Source organism: Molossus molossus, unplaced genomic scaffold (assembly GCF_014108415.1).
Source record: "Molossus molossus isolate mMolMol1 unplaced genomic scaffold, mMolMol1.p scaffold_m16_p_16, whole genome shotgun sequence".
Classification (NCBI taxonomy): Eukaryota; Metazoa; Chordata; class Mammalia; order Chiroptera; family Molossidae; genus Molossus; species Molossus molossus.
In genome coordinates, this window is record NW_023425351.1 from 48166329 (window position 1) to 48189993 (window position 23665).

Genomic DNA, 23665 nt, shown 5'->3' on the forward strand with positions numbered 1-23665 from the left:
TTTCAAGATAGCAAAATAGATGTGCTTTTCCCATATTGATCTGCCTGCCATTTCCCCTCAACTCAGTAGTTTTATTGTTGTTATCTTTCCAAAAGCATGCTACAATTATTGATAAAGTTATTTCAAACATAACATATTGACAAACTGTAAATAGTTATGCTATATTGGGCATCATGCTAAATTTATTACATAATTGAATACATGTAACTTATAACTCCTATGAGAGATCGCCCTGTTTTATAGATGAGAAAGGGAGACTCTGATTTTCTGAAGCTCACTCCAGGTGAGACAGGTCGTCAGGATTTAAATGGAGGAGCAGCTACTGACGACCCATCTCAATTGTAGGCTATAACCAACACATTATTTTCCAGTGACACCTATGTTAGGACTTCTAAGACTAATGCTTACAGTGCCTATTATATTTTTAGCTCCATACCATCAAGTATTTAAGCTTATGACTTCATATTACAAGTCCATAATTGGTGTACATTTTTTTTATCCTCACCCGAGGACATTTTTCCATTTTTTGTTCAGATGGGGTGGGGTGGGGGCATTGACGTGAAAGGGACACATCGAGTGGTTGCCACCCACATGACCCAGCCAGGGCCGGGGAAAAACTGCAACCGAGGTACGTGCCCTTAGTGGGAACCAAACCTGGGTCTCTCTGGACCGCAGGTCGACGCTCTAACTGCTGAGGCGAATCAGCCAGGGCTGGTGTACATTTTTATGTTATTTTTTTGGTGTCCCCAAAAGACATATTTCTATATTTTTACTCTATCCTCCCCGCTCTTGCTCATCTGTAATTCTCAGAACCAGTGTGTGTCAGGTCAGCCCGCTTATAATAGCAAACAAAGAAAGAATGAAAGAGGTGGGTGTGTGTGTGCTTAAGAGAGAGAGAAAATTTATATATATTCTCCTTTGATGTGGGTGAATATGCTAACATTGACTATATTACTGCATTTCCATTGTGCTTGTTGAGTTTTTTAAGCTGCCTATCAAGAATGTTAGTGTTCTATGTTTTTCATGTTTGATAGTGTGAATACCCTTCATTTTCCAACTTGGTGGGAGTGCACACTCTACCTATTCTCAGTCTGAGTCCTTGAAATGAGGAAAAGGTAGATCCTTGTTTTCAGCATATATTGCAGTGAGATTTCCATGTTGCATTTGTGGGTGTGGGAATGAAGAACAGGCTAAGGGGTCTTTGAAGGCAAGAAACATCCCACATGGAAAAGACCTTAGAGAATGGAAGTGAGGAATGTAGACTGTTCAGATATCAGGAAAAGACATTCTTCATCTGCTCATTTGGGGAGGGCATAAATGTCTTCAGTTACTGTGTATCCGTCATGCTTACTTTGGTGTTGCATTTCAAAGATAATGAGGAAGATTCTTGACAATATTCACTTGCATTAGAACAGCCTTTAGGGGGTTAACAAAAATGCAGACACTGCTAGGCAAGGAATGAAAGCTAATAAAAGATAATTATTGTGTTTCAATGGCTGTAGTAATATTGACTTTATTCATGTGATATTTAAAAAAGTCCTTGTGCCCTGTGTTAAGTAATTCGTGTTATTAATTATGCAGCTTTTAAATGTTGTGAGTAATATTATAACAAGGTAATTTTCTATTGAATTTCTGATTAAAGTAAATGTTGATGTTAATTATATAATACTCAAAAAATAATACAAGTGAAACCCCAAATAAAGTAATTTTGTCTTGATTAGAGATCTGAACAAACAACCCACCTTAGCCAACTACTCAGACCACCCTTCCATCAACTGCTCTCCTTTCACCATTTCATTAGTCGTATTTTTTTTTTATACTCTCCTTCTATCTTATCTTATCTCTTTCTGCTCCTCCCTTTTACCAGCATAGCAATCATCAATGTCAGGTATTGATGTCATAGGAAGATATATATCAAAATGGGAGAGTTATTAATATAAAAGGGAACCGCTTTAATCTGATTTGATGTACCAGGTTATATAATTAATATAACTTAAGTAACATAACTTTATCTATAAGTACTTAATAAATGTTCTGGGACCCACAAGGATGAAGAAACAAACCTAACGTTTATCACCTTAAGGCAAAGCAGTTTTGTAGTAATGCTTTTGTTGACCATTGTCGAGTCATTTTTCATGTTTCTCAGTAGATTTGTTCAGGATCACTATTACATTTAATGCCATAGTATATGATTATGGCATTTTATACTTTCTTTTTTATGCTTGTGCTTTCATGTTAAAAGCTGTCTTTAAAATGATAGTATTTAATGGGGCTGCTGAGGGATTTTGGCTGTTCGGGGTACATGAAATGGCTGGCCTTTTGTTACCCGTGATGCTGTTCCGTGGGAGTGAGGACTTTTTGTCTAACCACTACCTTTCATTAAAATGGTCTGTAGGACAATAGTGTGGGAAAAGGTGGGAGGGGGGCGGGAGTGGGGAGGTGGGGGTCAAAGGGGGAAAATGTGGAACATCTGTAATACATTCTACATTCAACAATAAAGATTAAAAAAAAATAAAAAATAAATTGTAGTTGGTTGCATCATGTAAGAGAATCATACTTGTGATTTGTGATATATCAACATAACAAATTGTGAGCTTAGGAATTTTCTTTTCTTTCCTGAAAATAGTTGGTTTTCCCTATTTTTTCCCATTCCCTAGGAAAGGAAAAAATCAGACATAAACGTGTGTAGACTATGGAAGAACCAAGTGTAGTAACTGTGTTTACCTCAAGCACCTTTGAGCCATAATGTGGTTAATCAGCCACACCATGTCCTCATGGGCCACAGATATGATTTATTAATATATAAAGGAAACGTTAGGTACAACCACAAAAACAATCTGCTGGTCAAATTGTGTATTTCTTTATATTTTTAAATTGATAACCAGGCAGTTTTCAAAAAGACAAACTCTGAAAAATATAGAACATGAAGTCCAGTTAAAAGAACACATGACATTTACTTAGAGCTTTGGTTCACTCAAAATCATTAGGTTCAGTTCTGGAAAACTTAGTTGTATGGTTTTCTAATCTAGAACTAACTGTGTAAGGATCAGACTGTTCAGTTGAACATTTTCTGGTGTCGTGAGCATTCTTCTGAAAGAGATTTTAAAGATCGCATAGCCCTAAGTGGTATGGACTGACAGTGTTTGAAAGCAAATTGTGTTGGCATTTAGGTTGTTTCCAAAACTTCATTCTCAACAACAAACATTGTGATGAATTTTGCTGAACACTGATCTTAGTGGTCTGCAATTATTTTTTGAGGATAAAAACCATGAAGTTGAATTAATGACTCTGAATTTAAACTTTTTTTTTTTTTTTTTACCCTCACCCGAGGACATTCCCTTTCATTTTTTGTTCAGATAGACTGGGAGGGAGAGAGAGGAAGAGAGAGAGAGAGAGAAACATTGACCTGAAGGGACAAACTGCAACCGAGGTACATGCCCTTAGCGGGAACCGAACCCGGGTCTCTCTGGACTGCAGGCTGACACTCCAGCCACTGAGCCAAACCGGCCAGGGCTGAATTTAAACTATTTTTAAAGGTTTGGAAACACATACCAAAGAGCTCTGATCATTATTTTAATGGCTAGATAGTACTTCTTTTTGAATACATAAATAATAATAGTAAATATTTTTTAGTATTTATTGTCAAGGACTGTTATAAGAATATCAACACTTATGAGATAGGACTGTTGTTATTGTTATCTTACCGTTGAGAAAATGGAGATACAGGAAATAAAGGACTTATTTAAGGTCAAACAAGTAATCTTTAGAGGCAAGAATTGAAGCCAAACACTCTGGGTTGGTAGCTACTATTCACTAATATTCAATAATTGACAAACAGATGTGCTGGCCTCCTAAGATTAGAGATTTAAAATGCATTCTTTGATCCTCGTAAGAGCTCTCACTTATTGTCTTAATTTTACAGATTAGAAAACAACACTAGAACTTTGCTTAGGTAACTTGCCCAAGGCACATAATTAGTCATTGGTAAAGCAGGTTGTAAGCGGAGGTTACCTGGGTTCTGTATCCCCAATGCCCAAACTCTGAATCTCTACCCTTTTAAACCATTTGGAACATTTCTGGTTTTAATATATGTCAGTATTTAGAATGATATTTAAATGAACATGTTCTGGCACCATTTTTCGTGAGAGAACCAGTTTCTCTGGAGCCTTTACAATAAAAGATGTACTGAGATAAGAGTGTGAGGGGGTGGCAGTGAGTCCCTTCTGTGGAGAGGGGACATTTGAGCTCAAACCTGACGATGACCTGAATTGGCATCAGGGGACATTTGAGCTCAAACCTGACGATGACCTGAATTGGCATCGGTGGAGTGACCTGGGCAGAGGGAGGTCAAGTGCACAGACCCTACATTGGAATGAGCTTTGGCTTTCGAGAAAATGAGAAGAGGGGCTGATGTGCCAAGGTCCAGGGAGGGAGGATTTCAAGCTTATCTCAAAGAACTTTGTAGGGCCAACTTTTAACTGGCCCTTTTGTAGGATTTTGAGGGCCGTGATAGGGATTTTGGACTTCATCCTAAGTTCAGGTGGAAGACAGAAAAGCAGAGGAGTCACAAGAGGTCGTTTACATCCCCATGACAAGGAATGGACTGCAGGGAGGATTGGTCATCGGAAGGCTGGCCACTGCCTCAGGTGAAAGGTGAAGGTGGCTTGAACTAGGGACACAGGAGTGGAGGTGGTGTGACGCAGTAGTTTGGGTTATGTTTTGGAGGTAGATTTGATGCAACACTGGGAAAAGAGAGGTGTCACTTTTGGGACTTGCAAAATCTGTTTGTTTAATGATTTAATTGCTGTGTCCCTAACCACCAAGTGAGTAAGGACCTTGTCACCTTTATTTATTGTGTATATTCACTACCAGGCATAAGGCCTGGCAAGCTACAGAGATGTCCCAAAATATTATTGAATGATTTAATAATCATTATAAAGCATTAATATAGTATTGAAATTATTTGCTGAAAATATTTTATATATCTTTTTAATATTTTGACACATAAGAGATCTAAATACATTTAATTTATACTGCATTATATTTATACGTAGATATTTTTACGTAGACTTAAGTCCATGTATTTATTGCTTTGTGGTGTTTTATTGTATCTAAAATATCATTCCTCATCCAAAGATTTGCTTAATTACCAATTCTGCTTATGGTTATTATTATTTTTTTGTATACTTCTTGAGAAAACAACCTGAAATTTATTTTTAAATTATGTGAGATAAGGGCCTAAATTGCTTTTTTTCTGAATTGGTAACTAGTTACTTCAACTTATTTATAACCCCTACCTTTTCTTTTGAAAAATCTCTTTATTGAATTCTTACAAATGATAGTCTATTGCTAAATGTTTATTTTAGTAACACGATCCTGGTACTAGATAATGTTATTGTTCTGAGTTTGTCTCATGTTTGGAATATATGCACTTCTGGTACCTATTTGGGTTGGACTATAATATTTGTTGCAAATCTTAACCATTTATTCCTCCAGGTGTTCTAGAGATGCACCTCCAGTATGTTAGCCACTAGTCACATAAAGATATGTAAATATAAACATATTAATATCACATACAATTTAAGATTTTCTCAGTCACATTATCCATATTGCAAGTATTAAGAATAGCCACATGGGGTTAATGGCTACCATATCAGACAGCGTGGAAAGTTCTATCAGCATTGCTCTCTAGAGAGTCACTTTTTTCAAATACCTAAAAATTTTCCAAGGATTTAAAATAGAATACCATTATATATTTAAACTGCTCTGAGAATTATTGTCATCTTTATAACATTTGGTGTCTACTTTTAGGAGTGTGTTATGCAGCCACATTTAGAAAACAAGTTATTTTTTTTCTCTCATTAAATTTTGTGATTTTTTTTTTTCCAATTTCATATACATTCTTGGACAAGATAAATCCTAAGAGTTTTTAATTTTTGAAATTATATAATCAGTGTTTAATTTGTCCTTTAATCATTTTTCAACTTAGGTATTTTAATTTTTTTTTATCCTCACCTGAGGACATTTTTCCACTTTTTGTTCAGATAGAGTGGGAGGGAGGGAGGGAGGGAGAGAGAGAGAGAGAGAGAGAGAGAGAGAGAGAAACAGAAACATTGACGTGAGAGAGACACATCGAGTGGCTGCCACCTGCACGACTGACCAGGCCCGGGGACAAACTGCAACCGAGGTACGTGCCCTTAGTGGGAACCAAACCTGGGTCTCTTTGGACCACAGGCCGACGCTCTAAACGCTGAGCCAAACTGGCCAGGGCTTTACTTTAATTTTTTTAAATACAGTAAATCTTTTGAAGAGAAATCTCGCTTTTTATGCTATTTTCAAGTTTATTAGTATAATGATCTGCTTGATTAAAAAATCTATTTTATTGGCCTTTACTCTTTACATTTTATATACTATGTTTGCTATTTAATAGATTCCCAAAGGTTATTACTTTTTTCAAGAAAATATTGATTTTTATTCAGTTTTCCTTCACTTTTCATAAAGAATCTCTGGGCCTGTCCGGAGTGAGACAATTGATGCTTTAAGATGCTTTTGTGTATACCTGCTGTAACCGTGTAAGCATCCATACTCGTTTCATCGCTCACCCTCAGGATATTGTGTACGCTGCCCTGCGGAGTTCTTTCTGGTCACTTGGCTGTCTGTCATAGGCATTCTGAAGTCAGAATACTACTAATACAGGAAGCTAGTATTTGAACACAAAATTACCAAAACCACACCACTTGTACTTTTAAAAAGTTATTTTTAAGAAATTTTAAGTTATTTTCATATTACATATAATTTCTAATTGTACTTCTCTGTAATACATTTATTTTTATTTTTTGCATACTATTGGAATACCTAATACTTGGTAAGGGTTTGTAACTATTTTATGAATTCTAGCAAAGATTTATTCTTTCTTTATAGGAAACAAAATGATTTCTAACATCTAATTTTGTACACATAGGTTGTACTTTGTTAGTTATATTGTTCAAATTCTCTCTTATTTGTTTCTTATTCCTCAATGGCTGGTATTGTGATAATAGTTTAATATTTTCCATTCAATGGTATTGCTATTGATTCTTTAAAATCAGTATCCCATAACTTTAACTTGCCAATCCCTTAAATCTTGTGTGATACTAATATTCTCAGCATTCCTTTATTTTCCTTTATGTTAACTGATAAATTTTTGTCTGTTTTTATGTGGAACCTGTTTAACATTTCAAAGCATTTAATGAAAAAAATTAATATGTTTTTATCTTTTATTCCAATTTTAAACTCTTTCAGTTACTGTCATGTATATATATATATTGCATTCTGTTTTGTATTCCTAATATTTTTACTATATTATTACTGCTTGGTTTTGATATCTTTAAACATGTGGAAGGTATAATTCCTACTACATGTTATCTTAAAGTATTACTCAATTAAAAAAATTTTTTTATTTAATTATCAAACCAAAATAATTCAAGCATCTTTTAAAGAGGAGTAAAAAATTGGGTGTTTTGACTTCTTTTCAACGCTACACCCCTTTTACCGATTAATTTACATTTGCTAATCATGTTGAAATTTTATTTCTCTTTTAATATATATTGTCTGTTATTCAAACAAGCATTAGGCTTACTAGAATCGAACTTCATTTATTTATAATTTGACATTTTAAAAAAGTATCTTTTTGCAAGTTTCAGTATTCACTGAAAATTACTTTTAAGCACAGTTTTGCCATTCTTTTTTTTTTCTTTCATCCTCTTAGAGGATATGTTATTATTATCATTATTAAATTATTATTAATTTTGAGAGAGGCAGGGAGAGAGAATGAGAGAGAGAAACATTGATGTGAGAGCAAAACAGCAATCGGTTGCCTCCCGTACATCATCTGACCTGGGATCGGACCCCAACTCTAGGTATGTACCCTGACTGGGAACGGAACCCTAAAACTTGGTGTGTGGGATGATGCTTCAACCATCTGAGCCACCCTGCCAGGGAAATTTTGCCATTCTTAATGGCTAATAATTCATCTCCCTAAAATTGGAAGAACATGTTTTAATAAGGTCTGTGGAAATGATATCTTATGATGTAGTCTGAGGCCCAGCAGATCTGATACTGTTTTGGTTCAGCATCACATGTAAATTTTAGAGTCAACTGAAGATATGTTTTTTTCACACCTTTTTCCTAGAAGGTTATACTAGGTTTTTCTCTGCTTTTTGCCATTTATCTATATATTTTTTTTTCTTTCTAGGTGATTTACTTTGGTAGAGTTATAGGTTTAGGAAGAAAGATGGACGTGGGGTAAGAAAAGATGAATCTTTACGATTGAACTTTGAAAATATAACAGGGATGAACTTATTGTTGCTTTTAGTTATCTTCTTTAATCTCAGATCTCAGGGATTTCTTCAGGTCTAGAAATTCTTAATATTCATAAATTTTTAATATACATATTGTCAACTTATCATTTCCTCAGTTACTTAAATTTAGGACTGTCTGTGATTAGTGGGTTGCATCGCTATAACCAGTCTTCTCTGGTCTTCCTTTCCACCTCTTCTCTTAACCTGTTTTGTCCTCTGAATTCTCATATGGTTTCTCAGCATTTGTCATCACCATCAATAATTCGATTTTTTCTGGACCATCAGTTGTGTAGCATATTATTGCTTATCATACTTGTTATTTTGTTATTTCATTGTAATAGCTTTTCTTATTATATATTTAGCTTTTAGAAAGAATGCCTTAAAATCTTACTGAAAACATGAAGTATATTTATAAAATATGGTTACATTTTGTAAAGTAACGATCTTTTTGAGGAGACAGCGAAGCTATTTCCTTTCTTAGTCTTTAGCATGTTGTTTGTCTTATGTTACATCTCTCTGCCATCTCAAACCCTCCATTTCTAGGAGCCCTTAGTTAACATTTTTTTTATCCTCACCCAAGGACATTTTTGCATTTATCTTCAGATAGAGATAGAGGGAGAGAGGGAGGAGGAGAGAGAGATAAACATCGATGTGAGAGAGAGACATTGACTGGTTGCCACCCATACGACCCCAACTGGGGTAGGAACAAACTGCAACCGAGGTACATGCCCTTAGTGGGAACCGAACCCAGGCCTCTCTGGTGCGTGGGCCGATACTCTAACCACTGAGCCAAACCAGCAAGAGCTAATGAACATTTTTTAACATGCTGAAATATCAGAGCTGGCCAGGCTGTAAAGCAGGGATCGGCACCGGTTAAGTTTTGTCATCTCCCTCAGCTTTGTCCTGGTCTTTGGTTCTTTCTTCTTCTCAGAGGTGAAGTTGGCAAAGCCAGAACCATGTGGGTGGGTGTCTTGTGCGGTCCTTGGCCAGGTTCTCAGTTCATGACCGTTTCTTCTTCTTAGTGAGAGTTCCTAGTGAGATTTGCCATCTCCCCGGCATTGCAGAGAACCCAAGTTTAGATCCAGGTAGGAAGCTGGTCATTCTCAGGGACTTTTGCGGTTATTGATAAAATGCAGATTTGGCTCTAGGCCCCAGGTTCTTATCACAAACAGTAGAAAATGGAAGAGTCCAGTGAAGAGATGGAGACGATTTAGGAAGCTGAAAGATAAGCAGGTTGTTCCTGCAACCGGGAACGTGCTCTTTCTGGTTCCCTGCGCACTGTTGTTGCCCCAGCCGATTTCATGGGGTTTTAAGGGCGTGCCTTCGTCTTCATTCTCTCAGAAGCATTCTAAGAAGTGCAGTTCTGTGTTGTTGAAAATTGATTTTATTAACTAACTTATTGTAGAAAGTTTTCAAACAGATGAATTCCTTTCTTTTCATCTCTTTATTTTAAATTTATTTAAGCTTTAGGTTGAATTAGTGATGTCACACATTTTTTTTGATGTCTTATTCCTACATATACAAGATGTTACTGTATCTTTTATATAATAACAAGAAAGGTTGATATTAAAATATTTAATTCACAGTATGAATCTGAATTTTTCAGAGTTTTTGAAATTTTCAGTAGCTATGTTTAGAATGCTGGCAGGTTTCTTGAAAACATTTTAGATCCTCATCAGCAGCTCATAAAAAGGTTAGATCACCCTGACCACCACCGTTTGCATCCCTTACTAAGACTATTTATAGGTGGCCACATATTATAAAACCAAAACCAAAACCAAAGAAGGTGGCAACGGTTGCCACCACCGAATTTAGAACTGCTCCATGTGTGTGGGAGTTAAATCTCCAGAAAGCTTTGGGAAGCATGATGGAGTGGAATTCCCCCACAACTTCACGATGAATCCGTGCCCATGTGGTACACAGATAATTCTCAAGTGCAGTGGGTAAAGTCAATGGCCAGACTAACATTGCTCGTCTCCTCAGATGTGGAAAGGAGGCCTCGTAGAAGATGATACTGCAGAATCAGTGAGTCAAGTTTTCCGTCCGAGCATACACCAGGGCCCCGAATACAGGATAGGCTGTCCTTCAGCAAAGAAGAACTAAAATGTCGAGGGAGAAAATGACCTCATGGATTTGCTGATGAGAGATAACGGTCCCCTCTTATCTTGCCCTCACACTGTGGTAGGAATGTTGTAACTTGTATCTGCTTCACTTTCCCCTTTCCACAGGTCATAGTGTCCCAATGTGGTCTGTATTAGGAAAACTTGGGCCCAGGGTTAGAATGCTGATTCCTAGGTTCTGTCCCAGAGCTGATGGATCCTTGGTGGGGGGGGTGGGGTGCCTGAAAGTCTGCAATTTTATCAAACCTTCGGTGTGAATCTGATTCACACTGAAGTTGGTGTCCATTAAAACACAGAGTACTGGCTAAGGCTGAAGACTAAGGAGAAGGGCAGGACCAGTGACAGCCACCATGGTTTTCCTTTGGGAACTCAGAGGGAATCAGTATGTGTTCACAAACTTTTGCCACATTTGTTTGACACGAACCAAATGTTAGCTTGAGTCCCAGCTAGAAGGCTGGAATCGGAACATGGTGCTGGGTGGTCAGTGCGTACACTGCCTTCCTTTCTGCTGTCAGAAAGCTCAAGGTACTAACAGGTAAGGGGAGGATCAGACTGAACACTGCAGTTAACAGTGAACGACGTCCGTCAATCGGTTTCATTTCTTGCATTTGCTGGTGTGATGCACTTGCTTATATTTTACCCAAGTCAAGAGTAAACTATTTTAGGTACATAAAAGCAGAGAGTGGGGTGTGACAGAATAATTTCCTAAGCAATGGCAGAAAAATATCTGAACTAGGAGACATTTGAAAATATTATTCATGTATTTTGCTTCATGCTGTATATACTATAGTGGTTCTAAGTAGTAATATAAGGGGACGAATGTAGTTCAAGCCCTGGCTTGTGTGGCTCAGTTTGTTGGAACATCGTCCCATACACCAAAAACGGGTGGGTTTGATTTCCAGTCAGGGCACTTACCCAGGTTGTGGGTTTGAACTCCTGGTGCATGAGGGAGGCAGCTAACCAGTCTCTCCCCCTCCCTCCCTCTCAAAAAAAGCAGTTCAGTAAAAAAAGACATAATAATAACAAAAACAACCTAAAAAAGCACTCTAGATTAAGGCAAACCTTTATTTGAAAACAGGCAAAGCTTTATTTCTAGATTTTTCAAGTTAGATGTATTTGTTTATAAGAGCCAGAAAGCATGGCATTAAGAGCAGTGTGAATTAAATATTCTTAAAGCTGCAAAATTTCCTGTATTTGTTTCCATGCACTGAACATTAGGTCAATCCTGATAAGGCTAATATTCTGTTTTTCTTTTAGAGGGGAGGGATGCACAGTCTTTGTTTTCAATGAGAGATGGAGATTGGGGTGGGACCCTTTCTAGGTTTTCGTTGAGTGTATAGCTTTGTCATCAACACTGAAATAAGAACTTCACAACTTACCACCTGCAGGAGGGTTAGTGAGTGCATCTCTGCTTTTACAGTTTGAAGGAGAGAATGAAATTCTATTGAAGTTGACAAGAAGTTACCAAGCCTGGTTTTCTTCCCACCTAGGATCCATATAGACCCAGTGGCAGGAGTGCAAAAGAACGTACCTCCTGGAGGCAGCCACGGGGTTTACAACACAAATGTCGTAGTGCTGCGAGCTGGCCGAGGAGCAGTCATTTATGGGAGCTCTCCACCTTTTGGCTTACCCTATAACTTCTGCCTGTAAAGGTGCTTGCTCTTATTCTATTGTAGGCTTTGCTGCCAAAAGGCAGAGGATATTTCCTTTTTAAGAGTGCCCTTAGATCTCCCCCCAGGATGCAGCTACGCAGCCGTGTGGATAAACTGGCTTTGTTATCGCTGGCACCTGACCTGCTCACCCAAGTCTCCGGAGAGTAAGTCTTCTTAACAGTATAGCCGAATCCTGCGCCTGTGATTCTTTAGGCACTCTTTTAATGTGCTAGCATAAAGTCAAAGTCTTGTTGAAGATATCTTTTATGGGGTAGGACTTTCCGGGGCCTCTCGAGGCGGTCGCAGTACTGAACCGAGGTGCCTTTATGGTGGTTTGATGACTGCAGAGCACTGGTTATAACGCCCTGCTGACGTGTGTCCCTGCGGCGCTATTACAGCGGTAGCAACACTGCCTTCGTCTTGTTAGGCTTTTGCAGCAATGATAGATCTGCTGGAGGCTTTGTCACACACCCCCCGCCCAGAGATAAAAGGGACCTGCCAAAATGGGAATTTGGAAAATTATACACACACACCTGTGAAATTAGGCAGATTCACACAAAGTCCGTATTCCAGCCGAAGCGCGGGATCCACAACAATGCTTTGTTTTGTGTGAGGACTTTTTTCCGGCTGTGCAAAGCACATGTGTGCAGGACCGTACAGGCTTAGGGAGAATCCTCATCATTATTTACTGTGTCAAACCCAAACAATAGGCCAACCTGGCGACATTCCAGGAGCAGGAGGCCACACCTATTTGTGAAAAATGAAACAGATTTCTGTAGTTGCCCTTCATTTTGACTGTTTGATTCGAGGTGGCGGTGCTAGGACATGCAGCTTTGTGAGCTGTGTACGTGGGTTAACAATGAAGGTCGGTCACAGCACTGCTCAGAGAAATCCCACAAACCACGTAGCTTTGTGCGCCATCCCGGGGTTGGATGGAGGGGTGGTGAGCAGCGGAAGGCGTGATCTGGCTGGAACCTGTTGCTTCACCTTGATTGTCACGGAGTGATGGGCCAGCTCTGGAAGGCTGGGCAGAGTACCCTTCCTTGTGTCATGAAGTACTAGACCCTCGGAAGAGGAGGATGAAGAGATGTCCCTTATCCAAATGATTTTCTATACTTAGCCAAACACATGTGTGGGTTCCTTAGTCAAACAGCTCCCTGGTCCATTGTTTACATTACTCAGGACTCTGGATGCAGGTACTGAGAAGTAACATTTGGGGTTAGCCTGAAATGCTTACAGTCTATTCCATGTCATCCAAGAATTGTCTGAAACAGTATGATTTGAGTGCTTGCTGGACTCTCTGGTAATTGAGTCTTATTTATTACTTATTTGGGAGAATGAATAACTAGCACTAAATAAGTAAACTTAACCTGCCTGATCAGGAGTGAGGACACTGAGCTGCCCAGGTAAAAAGTAGTTTGATCACAGACCGTCAGCTGCAGTGCACAAGGTGGCTATTTATAATTGGGGTGTGAGGCCTATCTTAATTGCAAAATATTTTACTGTCTCTATTAAATGATAATAATAAGTATAATTTATACTGTTACAGAGTAACTTCTTTGTTTTTTATCCTCACCTGAGGACATTTTCTCATTTTTATTCAGATAGAGTGGGAAGGAGAGAGACAGAGAGAAACATCAATGTGAAAGCTACACATCGAGTGGCTGCCACCCGCACGACCCTACCAGGGCCAGGGACAAACTGCAACCGAGGTACATGCCCTTACCGGGAACGAACCCGGGTCTCTCTGGACCGTAGGCTGACGCTCTAACCACTGAGCCAAACTGGCCAGGGCCAGAGTAACTTCTGTATAGCAATTATATTCCTGCACAGTTGTTTTCAAACTTCATCACGGATCAGAATCACCCGCAGGGTGTGTTAAAGCACAGCTTGGTGGGTCCCGCCCTCACTGTTACTGAAGTGAGATCTGCTGAGTCAGATAATGAAGTTTAATGTCTAACAGCTTCTCAGGTGATGCTAATGCTGCTGGTCCAGGAGACACTTGGAGAACTACTGTTTGCTGACAACCTTCTAATCATCCAGTGAAGTCAGGCATTATTTTGAGAGCAATTCTTTTATAATTTTTTTTTTGGAAGACACAACTAATAATTAATTGCATGTGTAGAGAATCATTTTAATAAGGCAGGGTCAAAAAGGATATTATTAGAATGTAGGGTTAGGTTAAGAAAGAAATTGATTTATTTGATGAAATGAGGGTTAGATTAAAATTTTATTAGTTAAGAAGAAAACAAGTTTATGTATACAATGACCAAAACCTTATGCAAAATAGTTTGTTGACTTTTTCCTCAATTACAATTTTCCCCAAAATCTTTGCAGTAAATTGATAATTTTCCTTCACTTTCTGTGTTTAGCTACATACTTTTTATATAGACAAGTATGCTGCATATGAGACAAACATGCATATTTGATATTTTAAGGATGATATCTGATTCATCGTTGCCTTATGAAATGGTTTAAGAAAGTTAGTCATCAGAGTTTTTGTTTAGCTATTACTTTTGTTACTATTGTTGACTTTTTAATTTTATTCTTTTTAATACTCACTTGAGGGTATTTTTCCATTTATCGTCAGGTACAGTGGGAGGGAGGGAGGAAGAGAAACTTCAAGGTGAGAGAGGTACATTGACTTGTTGCCTCCAGCTCAACCCGACCAGGACCAGGGATGAACTGCAGCTGAAGTACATCCCCTTGACTGGAATTGAACCCATGACTCATTGGTCCGTGGAGCAACGCTCTAACCGCTGAGCAAAACCGGCCTGGGCTGTTGTTGACTTTTTAAAAGTCAACATAAGTGTTTCTTTGATTTCTTCTAGAAACAGAAAGAAATATATATTCACTCCAGAGTCAAAAGACCGCATGCTCTTTGTTTCCTGTTCTTTTCTATCCCTTTTTAAATAAAATAACTTATTGAAATCACATCTTTTACTTGTACTAATTTAACTGTGTTATATAACTATGTAGGATATTATCAACTAGTTGGCAGAATTTAGTTTTGATAGGTAAGAATACTAGCTGCATTTCGAAAGTGCGTTGAAATTTGTAAAGAAAATGTATTTTTTTGTACAAGTTTACAGTTATGAGTTCTGATTAATTCACTTAATCAGTATTTTTCAGCCACATATCATGTGTAAGTGATTCCGTGAATATCTTTTCTTACTCCTAGTATCTTGACAAATCTGACTACTGCATCTAACACCTGATGTTTCTGTTGTGACAGCAGTGGTCACTTTCGGGGACATTCCTGCTTGCCTGACCCCACATCCCCGAACAAACTTCTGGCAGGCCGAGGGTAAATGGTTCCCACTCTGAATAACTAGGAAAGGACCACAGGTTTCACATGTCAATTGTAATAAAATGTCTCCAACAGTACAAATAATAATAATTTAAAGCTATGGGTCTAGACTTTTTTTTTTTAATTGGCCCAGTGTTATCTCTCCCTGATTTGGTCTTCAACTTTATTACAATTAAATTCAACTGAAATTTTTTTATTTGAATAAGTAAGTAAATGCCATGGCTAAATGCGCAGTACCATACTTCATGCCTCCAGTTACAAGCGAAGGTAAGATGGGATTGTAATATACAGAGGAAATGATAAGAATGCCCAAGTAACTAGAATTTAGGATATCTAAGAAGCCTTTCCTGTTTTTTGCATGTTAAAATGGAGTATCTTTAAAAAAGATACTTGTATGCATAAAGGTTTTCTCCTAGCGATATTATCCCCTTGCTTTGGATTGGGGCCATCCATCCTGTACACTGACTATTGTTACTCCAGTACCTAACATAGGCGTGCCAGGTTCTTCACTATCAATAAATATTGGTTGAATGAATGAATGAATGAATAAATGAATACATGGACATCTCATAAAAAGAACAAAATAACGTACAAGCCTTTCATCTTTTGTACTTACTACCAGTTAGGGGCTTTTTCATTATTGAAATATATCACCATCATATAAAAATATACAGTTTTAGTGAAGAATATAATTTCATATTTCTTTATGATAGGGTTACTATCTTCAATAAACCAAGAATAGCTTTATGGGGCTCTGGACTGAGACCTGATTATAAAATAGTTGAATTTCAGTGCCATCTCTGTTACTGACTTTTTGGGTCAATGCACAAGACATTTATTAATGAACTGAATTTTTTCAATGCCGGAGTTACTTCCTGAGAGTAAATTAGTCATTAGAGATTCTAGTTCAAATTTGTCTGTATTTCCTAAACTTTATTTTTCCTGTGATATCAGTGTTTAATCTATAAAATAAGTTGCTGCTTCCTAGGTTCTAAGCAAAATTGTTGTTAGCATTATTTATTTAATTTGAAGGTTTTCTAAGCAAAGCGTTTTAAAGGGAAAAACATTTAAAGAATTTAAATTGTTGGAGTACTATGCAGATGTAAGAAAGAAAGATCTCGCCCTGGCCGGTTTGGCTCCGCAGTTAGAGCGTCGGCCTGTGGTCCAGAGAGACCCGGGTTCAGTTCCCACTCAGGGCGCTTACCTTGGTTGCAGTTTTTTGCAGTTTGTCCCCGGCCCTGGTTGGGTTGTGCAGGTGGCAGCCACTCGATGTTTATCTTTCACATCGATGTTTCTCTCTCTCTCTTCCTCTCTATCCCTTCGGCTCTATCTGAACAAAAAATGAAAAAATGTCCTTGGGTGAGGATAAAAAAAAAGAAAGATCTCTTATCCTTTGAGACGACATGGATGGACCTGGAGACTATTATCCTAAGCGAAACAAGCCAAGCAGAGAAAGACAATTATCACATGATCTCACTTATTTGTGGAATATAATGAACATAGCAGTCTGAGGAACAGGGTAGAAGACTCAGAGACGTGGAAGTAGGGTACAGATTGACAACTCTCAAAACGGGGGGAGGGAAGAGATAAACCACAGAACTTATATGCATATACGCATAACCGATGGATACGGACAACAAAACTGGGGACAGGGTGTGGGGGATGTGGAGGAGGGTGTCAATGGGGGGAAAAAAGGAGAAACATCAGTAACAAAAATAAATTAATAAAAATAAATAAATAAAGTATTTAAATTGTTTTCAGTTTTATATATATGAAGTGTTAATACTTCCATCTAGAATAATACAGACTTTGTAGCAAAGAATATTACTCGATTTTTATAAAATGAAAGAGTTCCTTTCTTTTTCCCCTAAAGAAATAATTTGAATACAACCTGACCCCCTTCCCTTCCCTTTACAATGGAGTATGGCCAAATTCAATCCTCCATTAAAAATTCTCTAATATCTGTTTTTGCATTAATGTTTCAAAACTCAATTTAAGTATTCACAGATCTTATTTTTAATACACTTAACAAAATTCAGGTAATTTCCTTCAACTTTCTAGATTGAAGGACAGCAGTTGGTACAGATATAAAAAAAGATGTACAACTATGAGCAAAGCCCCAAATCAATTATATATAAGAAATAACCTAACACATGGAAAGAAATTAATCAAAAAGAAGAATTTCCACTATATGATTCTCTGGTCTTGCTACCTGCAGGCAACAGACGCAAATGAAAAAAAAAAAAAAATCAACATTCTTCTGGCTGATAAGAGAAAAATTAATAAAAATATTTCCTTCCTACTAGATCCCCTGATGCAACTATTGTTAAAAGTGAGTGACTGCAGGAAGAACTTGCTCGTTTAAAATACTATTTTTTTTTAGACTACAGAAATAAGGTTTTATTCTTGCTGTTAAGCTCAATTACATGAGTTAGTATGGATTTGCACTGTCCAAAGAGCATCCCTTTTCCTTGCCCCTTCTCATTAAATGGCTCTGTGGGATATGCAAGAGACAAATGTAATAGGAACCGGTGAGAGGCGTTTGGAGGTGTGCCTACAGGGTAATGATGATTTTCATAAGGAAGTTTGAGTGCAGCAGCTGAAAATTCTGAGAGAGGAACTCTTGAGAGCCACCAACTATTCCCCAGATGAAATTAGGAAAAAGATATTAGTGCTCTAAAGATAGAAATATTGTACCCTGTAATGAGATGCGGAGGGGCACATTTTTGTGGGTTTCTGCTTTAGAGAGCTGAGTTTTTATTTTCCATTTGTAATTGGACAAACAGGCCATACATATACAAAACATAGCAAGCTTAAAATATTTTCTATTTGGAGGGGTTTATATTTTGTATTTTATGAAAATAATCTGAAATTAACAAAGAAGTATGAGGGTAGAATACAGATAGACCTCCAATTTAAATATCGGTTCACTGCCGCATTTCCATTATGTATAGAAAATGTAACATACGTTTAGAAGGAAAGTTCTATTTTAACTCCTTTCACTTGTTAACTAAAATATAGCAAACCTGTATGGACTTTTGACATATTTGTGTATGACATATAAAATGTGAACCAGCAATTGTCTATCCCTAGTTTACATCGTCATGTTTACCTTTTGAAAGGAAGCATCACATGATAATGTGGCTTAATTATTATGTAGTAATCAGTGCATGGATGGTATTTGCTTAAATGGTCAGATTTAGAGATTTCTGTTGTTTTATATATATTAGAAGGTTTTGGGTACCTTCTCATTCCTTTGTCTGAGTAGATCTTTTGCAAACAAGTTTAAAGGAGGGCAAACCAGAAGCTGGAAACTTGGGGACAAGATCACCATTTTCATTTATTATGATTTTTGAGAAATATATTCCATTGGTATGTATTGTTTGTTCTCTGCATGAGTAAAATGATACAAAGTTTATGATGGAAGTTTTCATATTTATAATAATATTCAATATAAAAATGATCTGAATTGGCAGAGATCAAGAAGCACCAGAATAAACAGGTTTTGGAAATATTTGTGTGTTTTCGGGGGAAGTTCACCTAGCAGAATTTCTGAGCACGCTGTGATGGATTATTGTAATTATTGGGCATGATAATATTTTAATGTGACTTGCTTCCCACCTGTCAGTTGCAATCAAGGCTGCCCAGTATTGTGAAACAGCCTCATTTTGCTAGGTGGCTAGTCTTGTGCAGCCTCTGGAATGCTTAGAATATTAATGCTAGGAGAGGAGATGGAATGCTCTCTAAGTGCCATTCTGACAAAGTATTTGTTTTGTTTTAACCAAAAGGCATGTAAAACCTAACTAAAATACTGCATAATAAATTAACGCCGGTGAGTGCTTAAGAGAAAGGACCCCTTGGGGGTGGGGGGGTATTGCATCAAAACCTTAGAATTTGGCATTTCTTTCCCCTCTTCATACTTGACAATGTGTGTTAATTCCTGTAGAATTTAATTTCTCTCTTGGCTTCCTCATTTGGAATTGCTTTGAATTTATAGGAACAAAGATAATAGGACATTTAGGTCAGGGTGGGTCTGGTCCATACTAGGCTGCCAGGGAGGGAGTTATTTATTGTGACAACATAGGTTTAAAGACACGTATATTTGATTGAATGCTTACTGTGTTGGTCTTTATCATTTCTTACATTTTTCTCATTGTATTGCTTATTTTAATCCTTTCTCCTCTGAATTCTGATGTATTTTTTATATTTTACCCTAAAGTTTTTGTTTGTTTGTTTGTTGTTTGTTTTTGTCACCTTCTAGCTGGTACTCCAGTTAGTGGCTATGGGTGGGTGTCAGGGATTTCATAAACTACCTGAAATTGGAGCACTGATTTTTCTGTGTTCATTTATCTGGGGACGAGTTACTCCCCAAACTGCTTCTTAACCACACAAACTCAGTTCTTCATTTTCATTTCATTCAGCGTTCATGTTGCCAGTGTGTACGGCAGGACTTCTGCATCTTGAACGCCCATTTGCCCTTTGCAGACTCTAGATCATTGAAACCACCACCACATAAAAGGTTCTGCCACGCGTAGGCCTAGCTTTTACAAGACAGCTCTTGGTACTGGTGAAATGAAAGACTTCATCATACATTGGACAGCCATTGTTATTGTCAGGACTTGTGAATTTGCACAACCTTTTTTTGTTGTTGTTGTTAATCCTCACCCGAGGATATTTTTCCATTGGTTTTTAGATAGGTTGGGAGAGAGGGAGAGAAAAAGAGAGAGAAGAAACATTGATGTGTCACATCGATTGGTTGCCTCCGGCAGAACCCCAGCCAGGCCTGGGATCAAACCTGCAACCCAGGAATCAAACCTGAGACCTTCAGTATTTGGGCCAACACTCTCGTAAACACTGAGCCAGGGCCAGAGCTGCATGACCCTTCTTGCTTCCACTCCATCTCAAGGGCAGAGGTAGCTGTGTCTATTCAGATGGTACCCGAGTACCGGGTGGCCCCCCTTTCTGAAAATGGAAGTATTCCTTTGCACCCGCCAGAATCTCCCTGTAATCTGTTTTCATCCCGTATAAAACATGAAAGGTTTTCTACTCATTCTGAGACCTGATTAACAGTATCACTGGCCCCGCATGTAGCACTGTTGTAGTCATAGCTTTAGGAGGTACAGCTAATTTTTAGCATTTTAAAATGAGGTAAATATTTATATTTATAAATATTAAGATTACTAATTCTGGGGAGTGTGTTTGAATATCTATAAATCAGAAGCAATTGAAGAGCTGAAATTCAGATTTCCTTACACTTGCCTGCCAAGTGGCCTCAATCAGAAGTAATTTTCTCCATGAGGGCACATGGAGCTCAGTCATGAGCCTTTTCCGAGTAGATATTATTATTTGTGTCAAATTATGTGTGGTGATTTTTCTGAAGTGGACTTCTGTGCCCACTAATCCATACACCATAGGTTCCTTCATTCCCTCCTTCATTGGTGCTATTAATTGTACTTGTCTTCAAGTGTCTCTCACCTTTTTAAAACGTTAGTTTATGGCCACAAATTATCTGTAAAGTTTTCCTGTTAAAGAAACAAGCAATATAGAGAGTAGAGTGAGATTTGATCTTAAACCATAAATACTTTTAAGAGAAACCTTTTTTCCCAGAGCCTGATTTGATAGCATGGCTAAAGGAAAGGTTAGTAATTTCACATTTTAAAGTACAGCAAGTTATATAAATCTGACACTCGCTTTGGGAGAAACATAGCTGGCCAGTAAGTCACTATTCAGTGACTTGTTCTAAATATGGGCATTGAGATCTTGTGTATTTTGAACACTGAGCTCAAAATAATTTTTCACCTTTTATTTTGTTTTTTTGGAGTTTGTTTTTGAAAATGAGTGCTTGTTTTCAGTTATATGCTTGGAATTGCAGATTGATAGCCAGCAAATAAAATGGTCCCTGGAAAATGGAATACTGTACCAATCAATTAAGATTTTATTATAATCTTAAATAAATAAACACTTTAATGTATTTGTTTCCTTTTGAAATTTTCACATGAGGTTTTCAATTTAATTTTTAATAAAACTATTAAATATGAACTTGATATACTATGTGAGCCAATTTTTATATCATTGAGTATTTGAAATAATTGTTGAATTATGTATTATCTTTAATAAAACCCTTTTAAGAATGATAGCATATATGCTTGAAGTTTCATTTATTAAAAAGAAAGCATTTTTATTACTATTGATTTTATTCATATAATATGTATTCCTTCTCTTTATAATATATAAGCTTTAATAATTGAGGAACAGCCAGAAATAAAAAAATGGAATTTACTAAAATATATGAGCTATTAAAATATTTATTTTATAGACAACTTTTTGTTAGCAAAATTCAGAGTATATATTTAAAAAGAAGTATATATTGTCACTTCTGTTATAACTGATATTAAGGCCATGACTGTATAGATTGTTTTAGTATAGATATAATGCATATAACAAATTACATATTACTAATCAATTATTTTAGTTTTGGTAAAGTGTACAAAATGATTGTCAATTTGGGGAGATGTCTGATATTTTGTAGTATATATTCTCAGTAATCTAAGGAGACTGACAAGGTTTCTCATTTTTTACAGACTGGATCTTTAAGCATCTATAACTAAGCAGTTTAATTATGTTGCTATCAATAAGCCATTTCTGAAGATTTTTTGTGTTTATGAGTTGTCTATATTTATATTGTTTATAACTACTAAAGAATGGCTTGCGCATTGGTATAGTATGTCAATTAAAGACTTTTTTAAATCTTACGTTTTTTATTAAATTGATGGGGGCTGACATTGGTTAATAAGATTACATAGGTTTCAAGTGTACATTTCTCACATCAGCTTTTTTACTTGTTAGCTTGTAACCTTATTCCAGTTAACCAACCTCATGAACTTTGCTTCCCAGATCTCCAAAATAAAAATTGTAGTAATTACCATAACTGAGTTATTTTAAAGATTATATAAGAAAGTGCTTTGGAAGACCTACATGAAACAAATGAGATAGCGTCACATGTCTCCTTTTTACCAAAATTATTATAATTAAGTGTTTTAAAAAACAGGGAAAATATTCTATTACTCATTAGACTCAGAATTAATAATGGAATGATCAGATAAATGTTTAACGATTATAATAGTTTATATTGTTACTACTTTATATATTCCTTGCATATCTTGCTACTTGACATTTGTTTTCAAAAGTGAAGATTATAGTTTTAAACTTGAAAGAATGATAAGAAATAAAAACTGATATGAGTTCCATGGTTTTTTAATGTAATTTGTACAAAAATCTATTTTTTAAACCCTCCACCTCTAGTATAAGAAAACATATTACCAGAGTGTTTGGAATTAGGGTATGCTTTCTTTCTTAGCATTCGGTATTTTAAAGAAAAAAAAAAAGAATAAATGAATTTTTAAAAGGATAAAGAGACTCCATAAGAAATTTTTTGCTTGGATGTTTCCTAATTAAATCCATGCAACTAATTCTCTCCGTGAAACTGTGTCATCTGAATTCAGCCCTTTGGAAACTGGCTTTTGGGAAACAGCAGCTATACCACTGTGCTGCCTGTCCCTACACATACATAAAATTTGTGACAGATTCACTATTTTAAATTATTTATGAGTTGTCCTTTGGTCCTGAAAATTTCCTAGCACATTGCTAAGAAGTAAGGGGAAGAGAGACTGCCTAGGCTTTTAAAGTATTTAGCCTCTGATGAGACTGCTGACTGAGTGACAATTAGTACCAATTACCATAATTGTGTCTTTGGATAAAACACCACATTTGCTTTTTTAGGAGTAACTACCGGCTCCGGCTTCGTAGAAATGATGTGGAAGCCGGTTCTTTAGGGCAGTCAGACATCCGCATCAGCCGTGTGGTGTCCCCACGCAGTCCACTTGTGATCCGTCTGCACAACCCACCTCCCACCCTCCCTTTCAGTAAAATAGGTCCATTAATGTAGTGCACCTCACTCTCATTCACTCCAAGGAAGTTGTATTTTTATTACTGAAAAAGTATCACATAAATACAAATTACATTTTTCATTAGAAAACTACTTTTCATTTCAGAAAAAATTCAATTAATTATGAATAGGGTTATGCTTTCATCAGGGAGAGAAATATGTAATTTTTCTTCGAGCCTCACACACACATAATGAAATCTTTGCTTGGAATCCACTCTTAAGATGAGTTTTTAAAAGTGTAGACTTTATTAAAATCTCAGTTCAATTAAAATGCATTCAATTACTTTAAATCTTTATTA

General features: G+C 36.9%; 1 protein-coding gene across 3 annotated transcripts in view; it reads left to right on the forward strand.

Moving 5' to 3' along the window:
- The window catches only part of ZFPM2 (zinc finger protein, FOG family member 2), a 443798-nt gene that overhangs the window by 70455 nt on the left and 349678 nt on the right, over positions 1-23665 (forward strand). The gene's annotated exons all lie outside the window — the stretch shown is intronic.